The 20,058-nt window shown below is 43.0% G+C and overlaps 1 long non-coding RNA gene and 1 pseudogene across 1 annotated transcript; both read right to left on the bottom strand.

The window, feature by feature from the left end:
* Positions 1–7,042: 7,042 nt before the first annotated feature.
* On the bottom strand, positions 7,043–10,601 carry LOC106578929 (uncharacterized). The gene is made up of 4 exons (XR_014380412.1): positions 10,443–10,601; positions 7,736–7,861; positions 7,454–7,531; positions 7,043–7,312 (listed from the first exon to the last, which is right to left on the bottom strand). It is a non-coding gene; the product is annotated as an uncharacterized LOC106578929 (long non-coding RNA).
* A 2,115-nt stretch (positions 10,602–12,716) lies between these two features.
* On the bottom strand, positions 12,717–17,485 carry LOC106578657 (platelet-activating factor acetylhydrolase IB subunit alpha1-like; annotated as a pseudogene).
* Positions 17,486–20,058: the final 2,573 nt, after the last annotated feature.

Raw genomic sequence — 20,058 nt, 5'->3', positions numbered from 1 at the left:
TGCGTGGTCCCATGGTGTTTATACTTGCGTATTATTGTTTGTACAGATGAACGTGGTACCTTCAGGCGTTTGGAAATTGCTCCCAAGGATGAACCAGACTTGTGGAGGTCTACAATGTTTTTTCTGAGGTCTTGGCTGATTTCTTTTGATTTTCACATGATCTCAAGCAAAGAGGCACTGAGTTTGAAGGTAGGCCTTGAAATACATCCACAGTACACCTCCAATGGACTCAAATGATGTCCATTAGCCTATCAGAAACTTCTAAAGCCATGACATAATTAAAAAAAATGTTCCAAGCTATTTAAAGGCACAGTCAACTTAGTGTATGTAAACTTCTTACCCACATGAATTGTGATACATTGAATTATAAGTGAAATAATTGGTCTGTAAACAATTGTTTGAAAAATTACTTGTGTCATGCACAAAATAGATGTCCTAACCGACTTGCCACAACTATAGTTTGTTAACAAGACATTTGTGGAGTGATTGAAAAACGAGTTTTAATGACTCCAACCTACAGTTGATGTCGGAAGTATACATACGCCTTAGCCAAATACATTAAACTCAGTTTTTCACATTTCCTGACATTTAATCCTTGTAAATGTTCCCTGTCTTAGGTCAGTTAGGGTCACCACATCATTTTAAAAATGTGAAATGTCAGAATTATAGTAGCGAGAATGATATTTTCCAGCTTTTATTTATTTAACTAACATTCCCAGTGGGTCTGACGTTTACATACACTCAATTAGCATTTGGTAGCATTGCCTTTAAATTGTTTAACTTGAGTCAAACATTTCGGGTAGCCTTCCACAAGCTTCCCGCAATAAGTTAGGTGAATTTTGGCCCATTCCTCCTGACAGAGCAGGTGTAACTGAGTCAGGTTTGCAGGCCTTCTTGCTCGCACACACTTTTTCAGTTCTGCCCACACATTTTCTATGGGATTGAGGTCAGGGCTTTGTGATGGCCACTCCAATACATTGACTTTGTTGTCCTTAAGCCACATCTTTGGAAGTATGCTTGGGCTCATTGTCCATTTGGAAGACCCATTTGCGACCAAGCATCAACTTCCTGACTGATGTCTTGAGATGTTTCTTCAATATAGCCACGTCATTTTCCTGCCTCATGATGCCATCTATTTTGTGAAATGCACCAGTCCCTCCTGCAGCAAAGCACCCCCACAACATTTACATTTTTGCATTTTAGTCATTTAGCAGACGCTCTTATCCAGAGCGACTTACAGTAGTGAATGCATACATTTTCTTATCTCCATACTGGTCCCCCGTGGGAATCAAACCCACAACCCTGGCGTTGCAAACACCATGCTCTACCAACTGAGCCACATGGGACCGCAACATGATGCTGCCACCCCCGTGCTTCACGGTTGGGATGGTGTTCTTCGGCTTGCAAGCCTCCCCCTTTTTCCTCCAAACATAACGATTGACATTATGGCCAAACAGTTCTGTTTTTGTTTCATCAGACCAGAGGATATTTCGCCAAAAAGTACGATCTTTGTCCCCATGTGCATTTGCCAACCGTTGTCTGGCTTTTTTATGGAGTTTTTGGAGCAGTGGCTTCTTCCATGCTAAGCGGCCTTTCAGGTTTTGTCGATATAGGACTCGTTTTACTGTGGATATAGATACTTTTGTACCTGTTTCCTCCAGCATCTTCACAAGGTCCTTTGCTGTTGTTCTGGGATTGATTTGTACTTTTCGCACCAAAGTACGTTCATCTCTAGGAGACAGAACACGTCTCCTTCCTGAGCGGTATGACGGCTGCGTGGTCCCATGGTGTTTATAATTGCGTACTATTGTTTGTACAGATGAACGTGGTACCTTCAGGCGTTTGGAAATTGCTCCCAGGGATGAACCAGACTTGTGGAGGTCTACAATTTTTCTTCTGAGGTCTTGGCTGATTTCTTTTGATTTTCACATGATGTCAAGCTAAGAGGCACTGAGTTTGAAGGTAGGCCTTGAAATTCATCCACAGGTACACCTCCAATGGACTCAAATGATGTCAATTAGCCTATCAGAAGCTTCTAAAGCCATGACATAATTTTCAGAAGTTTTCCAAGCTGTTTAAAGGCACAGTCAACTTAGTGTATGGATGCTTCTGACCCACTGGAATTTTGATACTGTGAATTATAAGTGAAATAATCTGTCGGTAAACAATTGTTGGAAAAATTACTTGTGTCATGCACAAAGTAGATGTCCTAACCGATTAGTCAAAACTATAGTTTGTTAAGTGTATGTAAACTTCCAACTTCAACTGTATATATGTATATATACACACTGCTCAAAAAAATAAAGGGAACACTAAAATAACACGTCCTAGATCTGAATGAATGAAATAATCTTATTAAATACTTTTTTCTTTACATAGTTGAATGTGCTGACAACACAATCACACAAAAATAATCAATGGAAATCCAATTTATCAACCCATGGAGGTCTGGATTTGGAGTCACACTCAAAATTAAAGTGGAAAACCACACTACAGGCTGATCCAACTTTGATGTAATGTCCTTAAAACAAGTCAAAATGAGGCTTAGTAGTGTGTGTGGCCTCCACGTGCCTGTATGACCTCCCTACAACGCCTGGGCATACTCCTGATGAGGTGGCGGATGGTCTCCTGAGGGATCTCCTCCCAGACCTGGACTAAAGCATCCGCCAACTCCTGGACAGTCTGTGGTGCAACGTGGCGTTGGTGGATGGAGCGAGACATGATGTCTCAGATGTGATCAATTGGATTCAGGTCTGGGGAACGGGCGGGCCAGTCCATAGCATCAATGCCTTCCTCTTGCAGGAACTGCTGACACACTCCAGCCACATAGGTCTAGCATTGTCTTGCATTAGGAGGAACCCAGGGTCAACCGCACCAGCATATGGTCTCACAAGGGGTCTGATGATCTCATCTCAGTACCTAATGGCAGTCAGGCTACCTCTGGCGAGCACATGGAGGGCTGTGCGGCCCCCCAAAGAAATGCCACCCCACACCATGACTGACCCACCTCCAAACCGGTCATGCTGGAGGATGTTGCAGGCAGCAGAACGTTCTCCACGGCGTCTCCAGACTCTGTCATGTCTGTCACATGTGCTCAGTGTGAACCTGCTTTCATATGTGAAGAGCACAGGGCGCCAGTGGCGAATTTGCCAATCTTGGTGTTCTCTGGCAAATGCCAAACGTCCTGCACGGTGTTGGGCTGTAAGCACAACCCCCACCTGTGGACGTCGGGCCCTCATACCACCCTCATGGAGTCTGTTTCTGATCATTTGAGCAGACACATGCACATTTGTGGTCTGCTGGAGATCATTTTGTAGGGCTCTGGCAGTGCTCTTCCTGCTCCTCCTTGCACAAAGGCGGAGGTAGCGGTCCTGCTGCTGGGCTGTTGCCCTCCTACGGCCTCCGCCCCTGATGTACTGGCCTGTCTCCTGGTAGCGCCTCCATGCTCTGGACACTACGCTGACAGACACAGCAAACCTTCTTGCCACAGCTCGCATTGATGTGCCATCCTGGATGAGCTGCACTACCTGAGCCATTTGTGTAGGTTGTAGACTGCGTCTCATGCTACCACTAGAGTGAAAGCACCGCCAGCATTCAAAAGTGACCAAAACATCAGCCAGGGAGCATAGGAACTGAGAAATGGTCTGTGGTCACCACCTGCAGAACCACTCCTTTATTGGGGGTGTCTTGCTAATTGCCTATAATTTCCACCTGTTGTCTATTCCATTTGCACAACAGCATGTGAAATTTATTGTCAATCAGTGTTGCTTCCTAAGTGGACAGTTTATTTTGCAGAAGTGTGATTGACTTGGAGTTACATTGTGTTGTTTAAGTGTTCCCTTTATTTTTTTGAGCAGTATATATATATACATATAAGGTAGGGGTGGAATACACATCTCATATGTATATAAATATATCATCTTTGTCATGCGAATGGTGTATAAAAAAGTACCATTTACAATGCATTTGGATTCAGACCCCTTCACTGTTTCCACATTTTGTTACGTTACCGCCTTATTCTAAAATGGATAAATAAAAAATATATATATATCATATATTAATACCCCACAACGAGAAAGCAAAAAATAGTTTTTAGAATTTTTAGCCCAATTATTAAAAATAAAAACGGAAATATCACATTTATGTAAGTATTCAGATGCTTTACTCAGTACTTTGTAGAAGCACCTTTGGCAGAAATTACAGCCTCGAGTCTTCTTGGGTATGATGGTACAATTTTGACAGAAGATTTTTCTCCCATTATTCTCTGCAGATCCTCTCAAGCTCTGTCAGGTTGGATTTGGAATGTCGCTGCACGGCTAATTTCAGGTATCTCCAGAGATGTTCGATTGGGTTCATGTCCGGGCTCTGGCTGGGCCACTCAAGGACATTCAGAGACTCTGGAGCTCTGTCAGAGTGACTATCGGGTTCTTGGTCACCTCCCAGTTTGACCGGGCGGCCAGCTCTAGGAAGAGTCTTGGTAGTTCCAAACTTCTTCCATTTAAGAATGATTGAGGGCATTGTGTTCTTGGGGACCTTCAATTCTGCAGATATGTTTTGGTACCCTTCCCCAGATCTGTCCCTCAACACAATCCTGTCTCGGAGCTTTACGAACAATTCCTTCGACCTCATGGCTTGGTTTTTACTCTGACACGCACTGTCCAATTCATGTCCAATCACCTGAATCTACCACAGGTGGACTGTTTTATATATCTATTGCATTGCTGGAACTAACCATTTGATCAAATTACATATATTGATACTGTACATAAAGCAATACTCATCCTCTCTCCTCACAGAGGCTATAACGTTGGTGATGGTGAAACGAAACAGATTACCAATAGCATCTGACAACCTAACCCTGACCTGTGATGTCACCGGGCGCTATGACACCATCTACTGGATGAAGGACAACCTGTCTCTGGTCCTGAACAACACCTTGAACTCTGACATCACCATCTCTAACAACTCTCTGCACTTCAGTCCAGTCAAGGTGTCTAACGATGGAAACTATCAGTGCGTTGCCACCAACCTCTTTGGTCCAAACACCAGCCCTAAATACCAGCTACTGGTGAACTGTAAGTACTGGTGTTTTAATCTGTTGGTAAAATATTTTAAAAGATATGCATTTGGTGTTATATTATGTAGAAAGTCAGAAACCCACCACTATTATGACAGTTAGTGCTATCTGGGTTCTTTGGGACATCCCTACCCTAAATCTTAACCTTAACCATAACGCTTACCTAACCCTAACCTTAACCATTTTATATTTCAAATTCAATGGGGTGATATCAGAGTTGGATGTCCCAAGGATTCCGTTTAGACTTTCCCTATTATGACCCCACTTCTCTGAACCTCTCTTGTAGCCCTCTGAGTGTGAACATCTCTGGCCCAGGCTTAGTGGTGATTGGCTCAGTAATTACTGCCAATCTGAAGTGCTCAGCCGACTCCTGGCCAACCAGTGAGTACTGGTGGAAATACATCAACCAATCATTGCCGGCGACTGGTCCTTTGATGGCGGTAGGCGTCTCCTTGAAAAATGCAGGGATATACACCTGTTTGGCCAAGAACCCTCTAACTAACATCTCAATGTCCAAGACCATTAGTCTGGATGTCACTGGTAAGTGGGTAGGTTGTTATAGTAAGACCTAGGTGGTATATAATGAGTAATTAAATGTCACAATATTGTTTTTATTATGTAGAATTTAATTTGGTTCTAGTTTGCGTACGTGTTTGTGTAAAGATCATTTTCATGCATCAGGGAAATGCAATACAGACATTTTCTGAACTGGGGGGTACAGACAGGAATCAAGAAGATACACTGTATATTTATTTTTAACATCCTCACTCACTCACTCTCCTTCCCTGCCTCCCCTCCTCTCCCATTCCCTATGTCCCCTCCTTTCCCATTCCCTATGTCCCCTCCTTTCCCATTCCCTATGTCCCCTCCTCTCCCATTCTTTGTTCCCCTCCTCTCACATTCTCTTTGTCCCCCTCCTCTCCCATTATCTTTGTCCTCCTCCTCTCCCATTCTTTATCCCCCCCTCTCCCATTCTCTTTGTCCCCCTCCTCTCCCTTTCTCCTTTCTCTCCCAGGCCATTCACCTGCCCCTCCATTCCAGTCCAGAGTTGGTCTGATGCTGACAGCCCTGCTAGCTCTCTCTCTCTGCCTCTGATCAACCACTGAGACCACCACAGTAAGCACACTGCATGTCTGCTGGTTGGCAGCCAATCACCCCCTTCCCTCTACCCTCACTGACTCCCCTCCCAGATCTGAAAAAGGACTGGATAGGAATAAGTGGTATTGTCGATATTGTAATTGCCCCATCTTGCCACCATAGGGCTGGGTTTAGTATGCTCAGCTCCTTTCCAATGCTTTTAGATTGTGAGGAGAGTCAACAAGAGGTCAGATGGGAGGGGTCTATCCCCTTAGAATAGAACCCACCTCACAATGTGTTTTTATGTCAATCATCTCTATAAACTGATATTCTTTAAAAAAATACAAATCTTGAAAACTGGTCGACAAACATGGTAATTCAAGGGGCAAACATCCACTGCTCAACTGAGCTGCCTATTTCTGTTTTGAATTCAATGTTCTTAGATATTCACTGCCCTTGTGACTGTAAATATTGCCTGGAAGTCCATTCACTGAGTGCCTTTCTGTGTTCTGCATTTGATCATGTATACAAACTCTGTAGTTCAAGTACAAATTCAGGTTTATTTACCTTATAAATACCTTAAAGGTAAAATGTTTCAAAACGATAATACATTTAGCTGGCGTTTATGTAAAACAAGGGTTGTGTCTTATGTTTATTTTTCCTCTTCATTAATTATTGTCTTAAATTAATCTTTGTCTTTCACCCATGTCCTACTGAATGGTGCAATCTTGGGTGATTTCTTTATCGGCAAAATCGCTGTGAAGAAATGTTTGATTTAATGAAGCAGTAACAGGGGGATTTCGAGTGGCACAAAACACGCAAAAGGAAATATTAAATCTAATGATAAAATGATAAAATAATACACTGGAAATTAATCCACACACATAGTGAAACTTGTTATAAAAATGTGTATTTCAAAGGAGTATAATTATATAATATTTTTTTATAAAAAAAAACGAGTCATGGTTCTTGAGCGAGCAACATGAGATTACAAAACATGGTCACAAGGTTTATAAAGAAGTTATTAAATGTCAACTCTTTAAATTGGAATACTCATGAAGTTTTTGCCTAAGTCACCCTTTGACCTTTCTACCCTTTCCATGATCTTCTGGCATTTCCACTGATTCTGGAATCCTTTCCTTCGGCACATTGCCACAACTGGATTTTGTATAAGTCAGAGAGGATGGGATGGGAGAGAGATACACAGATTGGTGACTTTGAGAGATTCCACTGTAACAAGCATTGTAGTAACTCTTCAATGTACTGCTGTTAGTGTTACAGAAACACAGGGCTACTTACAGGCCTTCCTGGGCTTGCGGTAGGATTTGGCAGACTCCTGGCAGAGGCAGCCTCCACTCAAACCCTCTCTCCTCCTCCCTGAGTGACACAAAGCAAACTGCTGTATTAGCCTGAGTGCCATTCAGTTTCTGCCAACTATTTGACATCCAAAAATATTACTATCATGGGCTGTCAGAAACAGACTGACAAGTAGGCTACAATTGTAAAAAATAAAATCACAAACTACTGTATCCCCTAAAATATACATACTGGACAAATAGCAATGACTTCGTAATCACTCACCCTTACAGTCACACAGTCTGTCATGGTGTCTGTGGGGGTTGATCTGGTCTTCAACTCTCCCTGGGTCCTCCACTGTACCTGTAGCTTCACTGACACCTGAACGTTGTACATCAGTTTCAGGAATCGCTTTGTAGAGAGAATGAGAGAGAGAGGTTGATCCTAATGGATATGTACAGTAAGTATGATGGATATTTTTAAATGATTGATGAATCTGTATGATGGATGTGTATCTAATCAAATCAAATTGGTCACATACACGTGTTTAGCAGATATTATTGCAGGTGTTGCGAAATTCTTGTGCTTCTAGCTCCGACAGTGCAGTAATATCTAACAAGTAATATCTAACGATTTCACAACATTTACCCGATACACACAAATCTAAGTAAAGGGAATTAAGAATATATAAATATATGGATGAGCAACGTCAGCGCGGCATAGAAAAATATATAATAGAAAAGTATAGAATACAGTACATACATAGAAGATGAGTAATGCAAGATATGTAAACTAAAAGTGACTAGTGTTACATTTATTAAAGTGGCCAGTGATTTCAAGTCTGTGTATATAGGCAGCAGCCTCTCTGTGCTAGTGATGGCTATTTAATAGTCTGATGGCCTTGAGATAGAAGCTGTTTTTCAGTCTCTCGGTCACCAGCTAGGATGCACCTGTACTGACCTCGACTTCTGGATGATAGCGGGGTGAACAGGCAATGGCTCGGGTGGTTGTTGTCCTTGATTATCTTTTTGGCCTTCCTGACAGGTGCTGTAGGTGTGCTGGAGGGCAGGTAGTTTGACCCCGGTGATGCGTTGTGCAGACCGCACCACCCTCTGGAGAGCCTTGCAGTTATGGGCGGTGCAGTTGCCGTACCAGGGAGTGATACAGTCCGACAGGATGCTCTCAATTGTGCATCTGTAAAAGTTTGTGAGGGTTTTAGGTGACAAGCCAAATTTCTTCAGCCTCCTGAGGTTGAAGAGGCGCTGTTGCGCCTTCTTCAGAACCACACCGTCTGTGTGGGTGGACCATTTCAGTTTGCCAGTGATGTGTACGCCGAGGAACTTGAAACTTTCCACCTTTTCCACTGTGGTCCCGTCGATGTGGATAGGGGGGTGCTCCCTCTGCTGTTTCCTGAAGTCCACGATCATCTCCTTTGTTTTGTTGATGTTGAGTGAGAGGGTATTTTCCTGGCACCACACTCCCAGAGCCCTCAACTCCTCCCTCTAGGCTGTTTCATCATTGTTGGTAATCAAGCCTACTACTTTTGTGATGTCTGCAAACTTGATGATTGAGTTGGAGGCGTAATTGGCCACGCAGTCATGGGTAAATAGGGACTACAGGAGGAGGCTGAGCACGCATCATTATGGGGCCCCAGTGTTGAGAATCAGCATAGTGGAGGTGTTGTTTCCTACCTTCACCACCTGGGGATGGCCCGTCAGGAAATCCAGGGCCCAATTGCACAGGGCAGGGTTCAGACCCAGGGCCTCGAGCTTAATGATGAGCTTGGAGGGTACTATGGTGTTTAATGCTGAGCTGTAGTCAATGAACAGCATTCTTATATAGACATTCCTCTTGTCCATATGGGATAGGGCAATGTGCAGTGTGATGGCGATTGCATCATCTGTGGACCTATTGGGGTGGTAAGCAAATTGAAATGGGTCTAGGGTGGCAGGTAAGGTAGATGTGATAAGATTCTTGACTAGTCTCTCAAAGCACTTCATGATGATAGAAGTGAGTGCTACGGGGGATCGTCATTTTGTTCAGTTACCTTTGCATTCTTGGGCACAGGAACAATAGTGGCCATCTTGAAGAATGTGGGGAAAGCAGACTGGGATAGGGAGAGATTGAATATGTCCGTAAACACACCAGCCAGCTGGTCTGCGCAAGCTCTGAGGACGCGGCTAGGGATGCCGTCTGAGCCAGCAGCCTTGCGAGGGTTTAAACGTTTTAATGTCTTATTCACGTCGGCCACAGAGAAGGAGAACCCACAGTCCTTGTTAGCAGGCACTGTGTTATCCTCAAAGTGGACAAAGAAGGGGTTTAGCTTGTCTGGAAGCAAAACGTCAACGTCGGCGACGTGGATGGTTTTCCTTTTGTAGTCTGTGATTGTCTGTAGACCCTGCGACATACGTCTCGTGTCTGAGCCGTTGAATTGCGACTCCACTTTGTCTCTATACTGACATGTTGCCTGTTTGATTGCCTTGTGGAGGAAATGACTGCTTGTTTTCTGCCATGTTCCCAGTCACCTTGCCATGGTTTGCGCTTTCAGTTTTACACGAATGCTGCCATCTATCCATGGTTTCTGGTTAGGGTAGGTTTTAATAGTCACAGTGGGTACAACATCTCCTGTACAGTTCCTGATAAACTCAGGCACCGTCTCGGTGTATTCGTCGATATTATTCTCAGAAGCTACGATGCATATTTCTGTATGATGGATGTGTCTGTATGATGGATGTCTGTATGCAACTACTATGAGATGGCTATCTCTGTCTGCAACGCTTCATGAAACGCTCAAAACATCAGAAAGAAACATTCAAATGCAGATGTCTATAAGTCTCCATATGAGTTAAGAGCTAAATGTAGTTCTTTCACAGACACCTCACATGATGCACACCAGTAGCAGTTGTAATAAGTGTAACCTGCTATAACTCACTGTACATTATGAAGCCAAATACATTCAACAGTAAATCAAACAGAATGTTCAATACTTTACCTTGCCCTTGGCCAGTGAATGCCAATACACAGAACAGCAAAAGCATCTTTATTCCCATTCCCCTGGCCACAATATCCTTGTGAATGTGCAATATAATCTCTACAGCTATGACTGAATGAACAACTAACCTCCGCAGTTACTTCAGCCCTTTATATAGACGTGTGACTCAATCTGAGATAAAATGGGCCATGTTCTATGAAGCGTGTGCCCCTACCTACACCTGCCTTGTGGATTCTGTTATATCTGCCAAGCGTTTTGAAAAAAGTGGACGTTGGCCAAAACAACACCTCATAGTGTTATTTATGAGTGAAGTCAGCCTGACAGGTGGATGAGAGTCCTTCATGATACTGACTTGTTATAATGTCTATGGAAAAACACTCTTCTGCCTTCATGGCTTATGTTCAATAAATATACTTTCTTTCAGAGCAAACTAACAAATAACGTTCATTAAGTAGAATGCTCACCTGAAGACTTGAAGGCCACTTGAAACTGTCAGCCAGACACTGTGATTGTGTTTCATTGGCAAACATTAAGACAATGATCAAAACAATGAGGAATTAAAAGCGTCATTGATCTGATAGGTCAATATGCTGCCCAGATCGTCATTCAAAAGATTAGAGCAAAATAAATGACAGTTTATGTGAAAGGGTTAGAGAAGTTCTGTTTGCACAGAGTCAAATCTCACATCGACTATCACAGGACATGAACATTCTTTCACGGCATAATGGTTTGATGCTTGCTGGATTCCATTAATCAGTCATGGTATTGGGCTCCACACCGCTATGCTGGATTGGCTGGATCATTCATCCTCATGTCGATGATATCTCTGAAGACCAACTTAAAAACAGATATTTACACTTGGTCTCTTGAGCTTCCATTTTCGGGCATGTTAGAAGCTGTAAGGTGGAACTAGTAAACAAACACTTCTCGACAACTGACACTGCCAACTAACCATACAAAAGAGTGGGTCCAACGTCTCATCACAGCGCTGTGTGTCACTAGACAGCTCTCTTGTGGTTCTCTGCTCAGGCATAACTCAACACATACAGGTACAGTATCTTGGATGTGCTCACAACATCACATGCAGGTATAAAACGGTTTGGTCATCCCAATACAATAAATCTCGCCATTGTTGTGTTCCATGTGTACTCTCGCTGCACCCATTAGTTTGAGTACATTAAGCAATCAAACACACACTGGAACACACACACTGGATATTTTGACAAGATACAGCTAAAGGTCAATGATGTTATAATTTTGGTTTAAAAACGTTTCTTTGCAGAGCTGTCATGCAGACACACTTCAGTGGTTGGAAGCTGCAAACAAAGCAATGTCCACACATACTGTAAGCATTTATTGGTTTTAATGCATTGCATTTTGACACAATCAACATTCAACATCAACAACACAACCATGGTCAAGTACGGAGGCTGGTAGGCCTACACATGCAGTATATACAAACAGTCAAAGCAGCCTTTTATAGGGAGTCTTGGGTCTCGTGGGGTGGCTGCCTTTTGAATATAGAGTACAGGACAAGTATAAGCTAGTTACACCACATCCATACACACTGACTCAGTATCATATCCAAGCCAAATACCCACCAGTCTCAGCGCTACTTTGAAATGCCCTCATCGTTCACTCCAGAGACACCATACCCTTCCCCTTCATTCTCCATATTTCTACAGCCAAAATAAGACATATTCAGCCTAAATCTTCACAAGTAACAAAAAGCAACGATGGTAAACAGATACCGGAAACAAGTAATGCTTTAACAGTGGAGCCGACTGGCCAAGTGATGCCTTCTTGCATCATCACCTTAAATGGTCTCTGTGTCTAAACACATATGGGACACCATTTGAGGGATTTTAAATGATATTATTAGTAACCAATCAGATCAATAGGACTGTAGATGTTTTCAAAGTGAGGAGAAAAAGACAGGAAATGTTGATATTTTGAGAGGAAACAAAACAAACCTTTAGTATGGTGGCTTTTCAGATTATCCTAACCTTTCTGTGGGGAAGCTCTTATAAAGTATCTATCAGCCAGAAAAGACAGATCCTGACATATTGGTGCATCATATCCATAATACAGAATGAAACTGAAGAGAAGGACAATCTCTCAAAACAGCTCAATCAAATCTCAAATGGTGATAAGTGGTCAAATCTGACTACTAACACAGATATTTGATCCCATTAGTGCTTAGCGGTCCTCTACGCAGCCATTTTGGTGGTAAGTTACAGTATGGTCCCATAGAATAGAGTAGTGCAGTGGTTACCAACCCTGGTTCTGGAAAGCCTTTTAAGTTCAGGCTTTTCTTCCAGCCCAGCATTCAAAACATTCAATGTTATTCAACTAATCATGACTAGATCATTATTTGAATCATGGGTTGGAACAAAAGTCTGTACTAAAATACTAAAAAGTGTTCTAAAAGCAGTGAATGTGCTAAAAGCCTGTACTCTTGTGGCTCTCCAGGACCAGGGTTTTTACCTCTGATGTAGTGAGTGGGTCATTGGGTCATTGGCCATCAGTTCTCCATCAGTTGGTCTTCAGTTTTCAGCCTGTTTCTCCAGCAGGCCATTGAGGTGGGCGTGTAGCGGCTGGCACACAGCCTGGTAGCCCTGAGGGGTGAGGTGGAGGAAGTCATACAGGTCCTGGTGGGAGATGCTGCCGTCCGAGTGCACAAAGCCAGGGTCCTTGTTGATTAGGGAGGCATTGGGGGGAGGACACGTCCTCCTGGACCAGCTTGTTGACCTGGGCGTTTCTCTCCCGAAGGGGGTTGGGCATCTTACCCCTGGGCAGCATACATGATAGCACAGGAAGTTTCTGAGGGGTGAAGAGCTCACAATAACGTCCGGAATGGCATCAAACACCTGAAAACCATGTGTTTGATACCATTCAACTGATTCAGCTTCAACAATTACCACAAGCCCATTCTCCCCAATTAAGGTCCCACCAACCTCATGTGCATGATAGTCACATTGTTGTCATGCTAGAAAGGACAAACGTGCCAATATAGTTAGCAATGATAATGGAGTCCATAAAGCATGCAGTTCATCATTTAGGTTTGGGTTATCATAAAGATTAATGGTTGTAAAGGGGATTTTCCAAGTGAATAAAAGGGAGAGCAGTCAATCACATTAATTTAAATTATTTCAGTTTATTACAAGAATTCAGGGAGAACATCTCCAGAGCAGAAGCCAAGAGAAATGTCTAACAGACTTCTCTGAGAGGGAACTTATATATTAGTCCCACAGCACCGAGTGTTGAGTAAACACCAGCCCGAGAGGCTTGTAGGAAGTCACAACATCAGCTGCTACAGAATCACAGTGTCACAGATACATTATCAGTGTGTCCTCTGCAAAGTCTTTCAGCAAACTTTAACCATAACATTCAACACTGGCAGACATTTGATTCAGGCAGTTAAACAGGTCAAAGGAAGGAACATCAGTACTTAGTAACAGTAAATCAAATACAGGAAAATTATTAATCAAACCTTTCCCATTACAATGGTTTAAGTCACGTGGTAGAAAAGAGGAAGAAAAACCCACCAGTACAAGAGTGTAAGCCTTCGGCAGCTTGTCCTTGATGAGTTGGACTATGGCCATAATGCCTCCACAGATCTGTTCTGCAGTGTGACCGTGATTATGGGTGCCCACCCACAGCACCACAACCTGGTGGAGGCAGAGGCACAAACATCAACTTGGTGGGCAGTTTCATTCATACCACTTGATTTAAAAGCATTTTCAATGATTGATACTGAAAGTGATTTTTGGCTTGGGAACAGGCTTGGGACCATGGGTCTGTGCAGACATTAGGGTTTAAATCTGAACAATGAGTAGTGTATGATCACATCAACACAACATCAGTATGTCAGCTAGAATAACATAGCAGCTGTTATTCAGTTGTGCAACTGGTTACCACCAGTGGTAAAGGCGCCACAGTCAGGCAGAAAAATCTGAATGTTCTATCAGTGAGAACAGTTAGTTTCCCTGGCTGATATTGCTGCTACTTAGAAATACATGCCATTCTATAAATGCTATACGTACATCTCTTTATGAAAAGGCCTCCACTGGTCTGCCAACAAACTCAATGTATGACAAACACTAGTGGTAATCAGATGATCCAAATAATATAGGCAGCCTAGTAAACAATGCCCCCCTCTGGTATGTCCTATTCAAGCAGTGGTTCCCAAACTTTTTATTGTCCCGTACCCCTTTATCATTCAACCTCCAGCTGCGTACCCCCTCCAGCACAAGGGTCAGTTCACTCTCAAATGTTGTTTTTTTTGCGTTTATTGTAAGCCTGACACACACACACACACACACACTATACAGTACGATACATTTATTAAACATAAGAATGAGTGTGAGTTTTTGTCACAACAAAGTAGGACGTGACAAAGAGCTATTATAGGACCAGGGCACAAGTAATAATATACTGCTCAAAAAAATAAAGGGAACACTTAAACAACACATCCTAGATCTGAATGATAGAAATAATCTAATTAAATACTTTTTTCTTTACATAGTTGAATGTGCTGACAACAAAATCACACAAAAATAATCAATGGAAATCCAATTTATCAACCAATGGAGGTCTGGATTTGGAGTCACACTCAAAATTAAAGTGGAAAACCACACTACAGGCTGATCCAACTTTGATGTAATGTCCTTAAAACAAGTCAAAATGAGGCTCAGTAGTGTGTGTGGCCTCCACGTGCCTGTATGACCTCCCTACAATGCCTGGGCATGCTCCTGATGAGGTGGCGGATGGTCTCCTGAGGGATCTCCTCCCAGACCTGGACTAAAGCATCCGCCAACTCCTGGACAGTCTGTGGATGGAGCGAGACATGATGTCCCAGATGTGCTCAATTGGATTCAGGTCTGGGGAACGGGCGGGCCAGTCCATAGCATCAATGCCTTCCTCTTGCAGGAACTGCTGACACACTCCAGCCACATGAGGTCTAGCATTGTCTTGCATTAGGAGGAACCCAGGGCCAACCGCACCAGCATATGGTCTCACAAGGGGTCTGAGGATCTCATCTCGGTACCTAATGGCAGTCAGGCTACCTCTGGCGAGCACATGGAGGGCTGTGCGGCCCCCCAAAGAAATGCCACCCCACACCATGACTGACCCACCGCCAAACCGGTCATGCTGGAGGATGTTGCAGGCAGCAGAACGTTCTCCACGGCGTCTCCAGACTCTGTCACGTCTGTCACATGTGCTCAGTGTGAACCTGCTTTCATCTGTGAAGAGCACAGGGCGCCAGTGGCGAATTTGCCAATCTTGGTGTTCTCTGGCAAATGCCAAACGTCCTGCACGGTGTTGGGCTGTAAGCACAACTCCCACCTCTGGACGTCGGGCCCTCATACCACCCTCATGGAGTCTGTTTCTGACCGTTTGAGCAGACACATGCACATTTGTGGCCTGCTGGAGGTCATTTTGCAGGGCTCTGGCAGAGCTTCTCCTGCTCCTCCTTGCACAAAGGCGGAGGTAGTGGTCCTGCTGCTGGGTTGTTGCCCTCCTACGGCCTCCTCCACGTCTCCTGATGTACTGGCCTGTCTCCTGGTAGCGCCTCCATGCTCTGGACACTACGCTGACAGACACAGCAAACCTTCTTGCCACAGCTCGCATTGATGTGCCATCCTGGATGAGCTGCACTACCTGACCCACTTGTGTGGGTTGTAGACTCCGTCTCATGCTACCACAAGAGTGAAAGCACCGCCAGCATTAAAAAGTGACCATAACATCAGCCACGAAGCATAGGAACTGAGAAGTGGTCTGTGGTCCCCACCTGCAGAACCACTCCTTTATTGGGGGTGTCTTGCTAATTGCCTATAATTTCCACCTGTTGTCTATACCATTTGCACAACAGCATGTGGAATTTATTGTCAATCAGTGTTGCTTCCTAAGTGGACAGTTTGATTTCACAGAAGTGTGATTGACTTGGAGTTACATTGTGTTGTTTAAGTGTTCCCTTTATTTTTTTGAGCAGTGTATAATAATAATCAACAATTTTGCTCTTTATTTAACCATCTTACATATAAAACCTTATTTCTTCATCTAAAATTGTGAATAACTCACCACAGGTTAATGAGGAGGGTGTGCTTGAAAGGATGCACATAACTCTGCAATTTTGGGTTGTATTGGAGAGAGTCATGGTATTTGTATTGCTAGGCAGGAAACTAAGTGATACGGCAATACACTTTTCTTTCTCCCTTAACGTGACCTGACCTGACCTCAACCCCCTTCATCACTAATCCATGGCTCTCTCCCCTTATCAATACCTGCCACATGTGATCGCTTTCTCTACACTCAGTACATTCCAAGCTTAATGGCACCCACCATATACCTTCCCCCTACAATTAACCATTAACCTCTGATGTAGCACCCCTCAGGGCTCTATTATAACTAATTATTAATAATATTTAAAGTTCAGAAATCCAAATCCATCACAGGTAAAAACTCAGACTCAAAACTCAAAAGGACTGACCGTGACTCCTCTGTTTCACCACTCTCACCATTGAGTCTGCGTCGCACCAAACGGCAGGCGTCACAAACACCAGGAATCTTCAACTTCAATTGCTCCACCTGCACACTTAACACTACCCCAGAAATCACCCCTTTCAATGGTGCCCTATTCATTAGCGCAAAGCAAGAAACAGATCTTGACCCAAGTTGCGTGACACGGAGCTTCCGCTCCCTCAGGTCCGAAGAAACACAAACAAATATCACAAAAAAGATGGCGGAAGCGGACGCTGATGGTGATCTTGAATCTAACAGTGGTGGAATCAAGGAGAATTGGACTAATGTCCAAAAAATTGGAAAACGGAGAAAAGTAGCATACAAACACAAACAAACTTCTTTCCAACCTACCCTGAAACCACAAATGGATCCTCCAAAAGGCAAAGATCCATTTTCTCCAAAAGAGTCACTCCTACTGGACCAGATTCTTTTTTATCATGTCCATCAATGCCAGGCTCAGGCTCTGAGCTCTTCCCCACACCTTCCACCTCACATAACTCGTCCTCGTTCATTTCCATTTCACCTCCAGAACTGGGTCTGGAGCACGGTTCACTCTGTTTGCACTTGACACCAATCTTCTTTGACGACCTATCTCTACTTTTATCGCCATTTTCCTCAAATTCAAATCCAACCTCTACTTTCCTCACTCTTTTCAACCTCTTCTTCCTCTTTTTACCCCTCTATTCCTCCTCAGAAATCCACCTTTCTGTGTCCCTGTCCCAATATTCCTCTTCTACCCACATTGCTTCAACACCATGCGTGTCATCTTCCCCTGATCGTTCCTGAAAGTTACATTTACTACAGAACATAGCATTGATTACTCATAGGTGAGCTACTTCAGTAAAATATAGTTTTTTTTCAGTCTAGCATTGGAGGCTGGTGAGAGGAGCTATAGGAGGATGGGCTCGTTGTGATGGCTGGAAAGGAATCAATGGAACGGAGGTTTCCATATGTTTGATCTGTTTGATACCATTCCACTGATTCCATTCCAGACATTACAATGAGCCCGTCCTACTACAGCTCCTTCCACCAGCCTCCACTACAGTCTAGTGATATGTATGTGATTTGTATGAATACTTCCCTAAAACATGTATTTTCTCTGCAAATTAACCTGTTGGGTCTAGGGGGCAGCATTTGCACGTCTGGATAAAAAAAATGTACCCGATTTAATCTGGTTACTAATCCTACCCAGTAACTAGAATATGCATATACTTATTATATATGGATAGAAAACACTCTAAAGTTTCCAAAACTGTTTGAATGGTGTCTGTGAGTATAACAGAACTCATTTGGCAGGCAAAACCCTGAGACATTTTCTGACAGGAAGTGGATACCTGATGTGTTGTATTGACTTTAAACCTATCCCATTGAAAAACACAGGGGTTTAGGAATATTTTGGCACTTCCTATTGCTTCCACTAGATGTCACCAGCCTTTACAAAGTGTTTTGAGTCTTCTGGAGGGAGATCTGACCGAACAAGAGCCATGGAACGGTGATGTCCCATTAGACACCTGGCGCGCTACTTCATGTTGGGTACCCTCGTTCCAATACGTTATAAAAGGCTATGCATTCGTCCACCTTGAATATTATTCATGTTCTGGTTAAAAAAGGCCCTAATGATTTATGCTATACAACGTTTGACATGTTTGAACGAACGGAAATATATTTTTTCCCCTCGTTCATGACGAGAAGTCCGGCTGGCTTACATCATGTGCTAACGAGACGGAGATTTTTGGACATAAATGATGAGCTTTTTTGAACAAAACTACATTCGTTATGGACCTGTGATACCTGGAAGTGACATCTGATGAAGAGAATCAAAGGTAATGGATTATTTACATAGTATTTTCGATTTTAGATCTCCCCAACATGACGTCTAGTCTGTATCGCAACGCGTATTTTTCTGGGCACAGTGCTCAGATTATTGCAAAGTGTGATTTCCCAGTAAGGTTATTTTTAAATCTGGCAAGTTGATTGCGTTCAAAAGATGTAAATCTATAATTCTTTAAATGACAATATAATATTTTACCAATGTTTTCTAATTTTAATTATTTAATTTGTGACGCTGACTTGACTGCCGGTTATTGGAGGGAAACGATTTCCTCAACATCAATGCCATAGTAAAACGCTGTTTTTGTATATAAATATGAACTTGATAGAACTAAAAATGCATGCATTGTCTAACATAATGTCCTAGGAGTGTCATCTGATGGAGATTGTAAAAGGTTAGTGTATCATTTTAGCTGGTTTTATGGTTTTGGTGACCCTGTCTTTGACTTGACAAAACATTACACACAACTCTTGTAAATGTACTGTCCTAACATACTCTAAATTTATGCTTTCGCCGTAAAACCTTTTTGAAATCGTAAAACGTGGTTAGATTAAGGAGATGTTTATCTTTCAAATGGTGTAACATAGTTGTATTTTTGAAAAATTTGAATTTTGACATTTATTTGGATTCAAATTTGCCGCTCTTGAAATGCACCTGCTGTTGATGGAGTGCACCACAGGTGGCACGCTAGCGTCCCACCTAGCCCCAAGAGGTTAAGGCTACCAAAGTGACTACCAAAGGGGATTATAAAATGTAGCGTACTTCCTCATTTCTAGCTTTGGAATTGTCCAGTGTTTGTTCATGAGGAAAAGGCATAACGCCAATGTGCAGATAACAGAGCAAGTCACTGATACAAACCATGATAGCTGCTCAGCTTCTTCAAATGAATACAGACTATTGTCGGGTCACGTCAATTCGAATCTGGTATTAGAACAAATTATTTAGCAAAGAGTAACTCAAGTTTTCTTTCTTCTTTAATTATTGCAAACACTGGAATGGTAAATATGTTGTTCGTATATACGGTCTCACTGTGACACCACGCAGGGCAGACAGAGAAGAGAGCGTCACATCCTTTTGTTCTCCCTTATATACTCTGACAGAGATAGTTCCCGCTCAATGCTGGCCTGTTAGAGGGAGGATGAGCGTGGTTTAAATTTGCTCATCCTAACATCGGCGTGCAGGCTGGTCCCAGCCTCATGACGCACTTCCTGTCGCCGGGTGTAGTTCTTGTCTTCAGCAGTTGACTTATCCGTAGTTTAT

The sequence above is a fragment of the Salmo salar genome, chromosome 02, assembly GCF_965601325.2.
Source record: "Salmo salar chromosome 02, fSalSal1, whole genome shotgun sequence".
In the NCBI taxonomy this organism is placed as follows: domain Eukaryota; kingdom Metazoa; phylum Chordata; class Actinopteri; order Salmoniformes; family Salmonidae; genus Salmo; species Salmo salar.
Note: the sequence above shows the minus strand (reverse complement) of the source record. Positions and strands in the feature narration are given on the sequence as shown.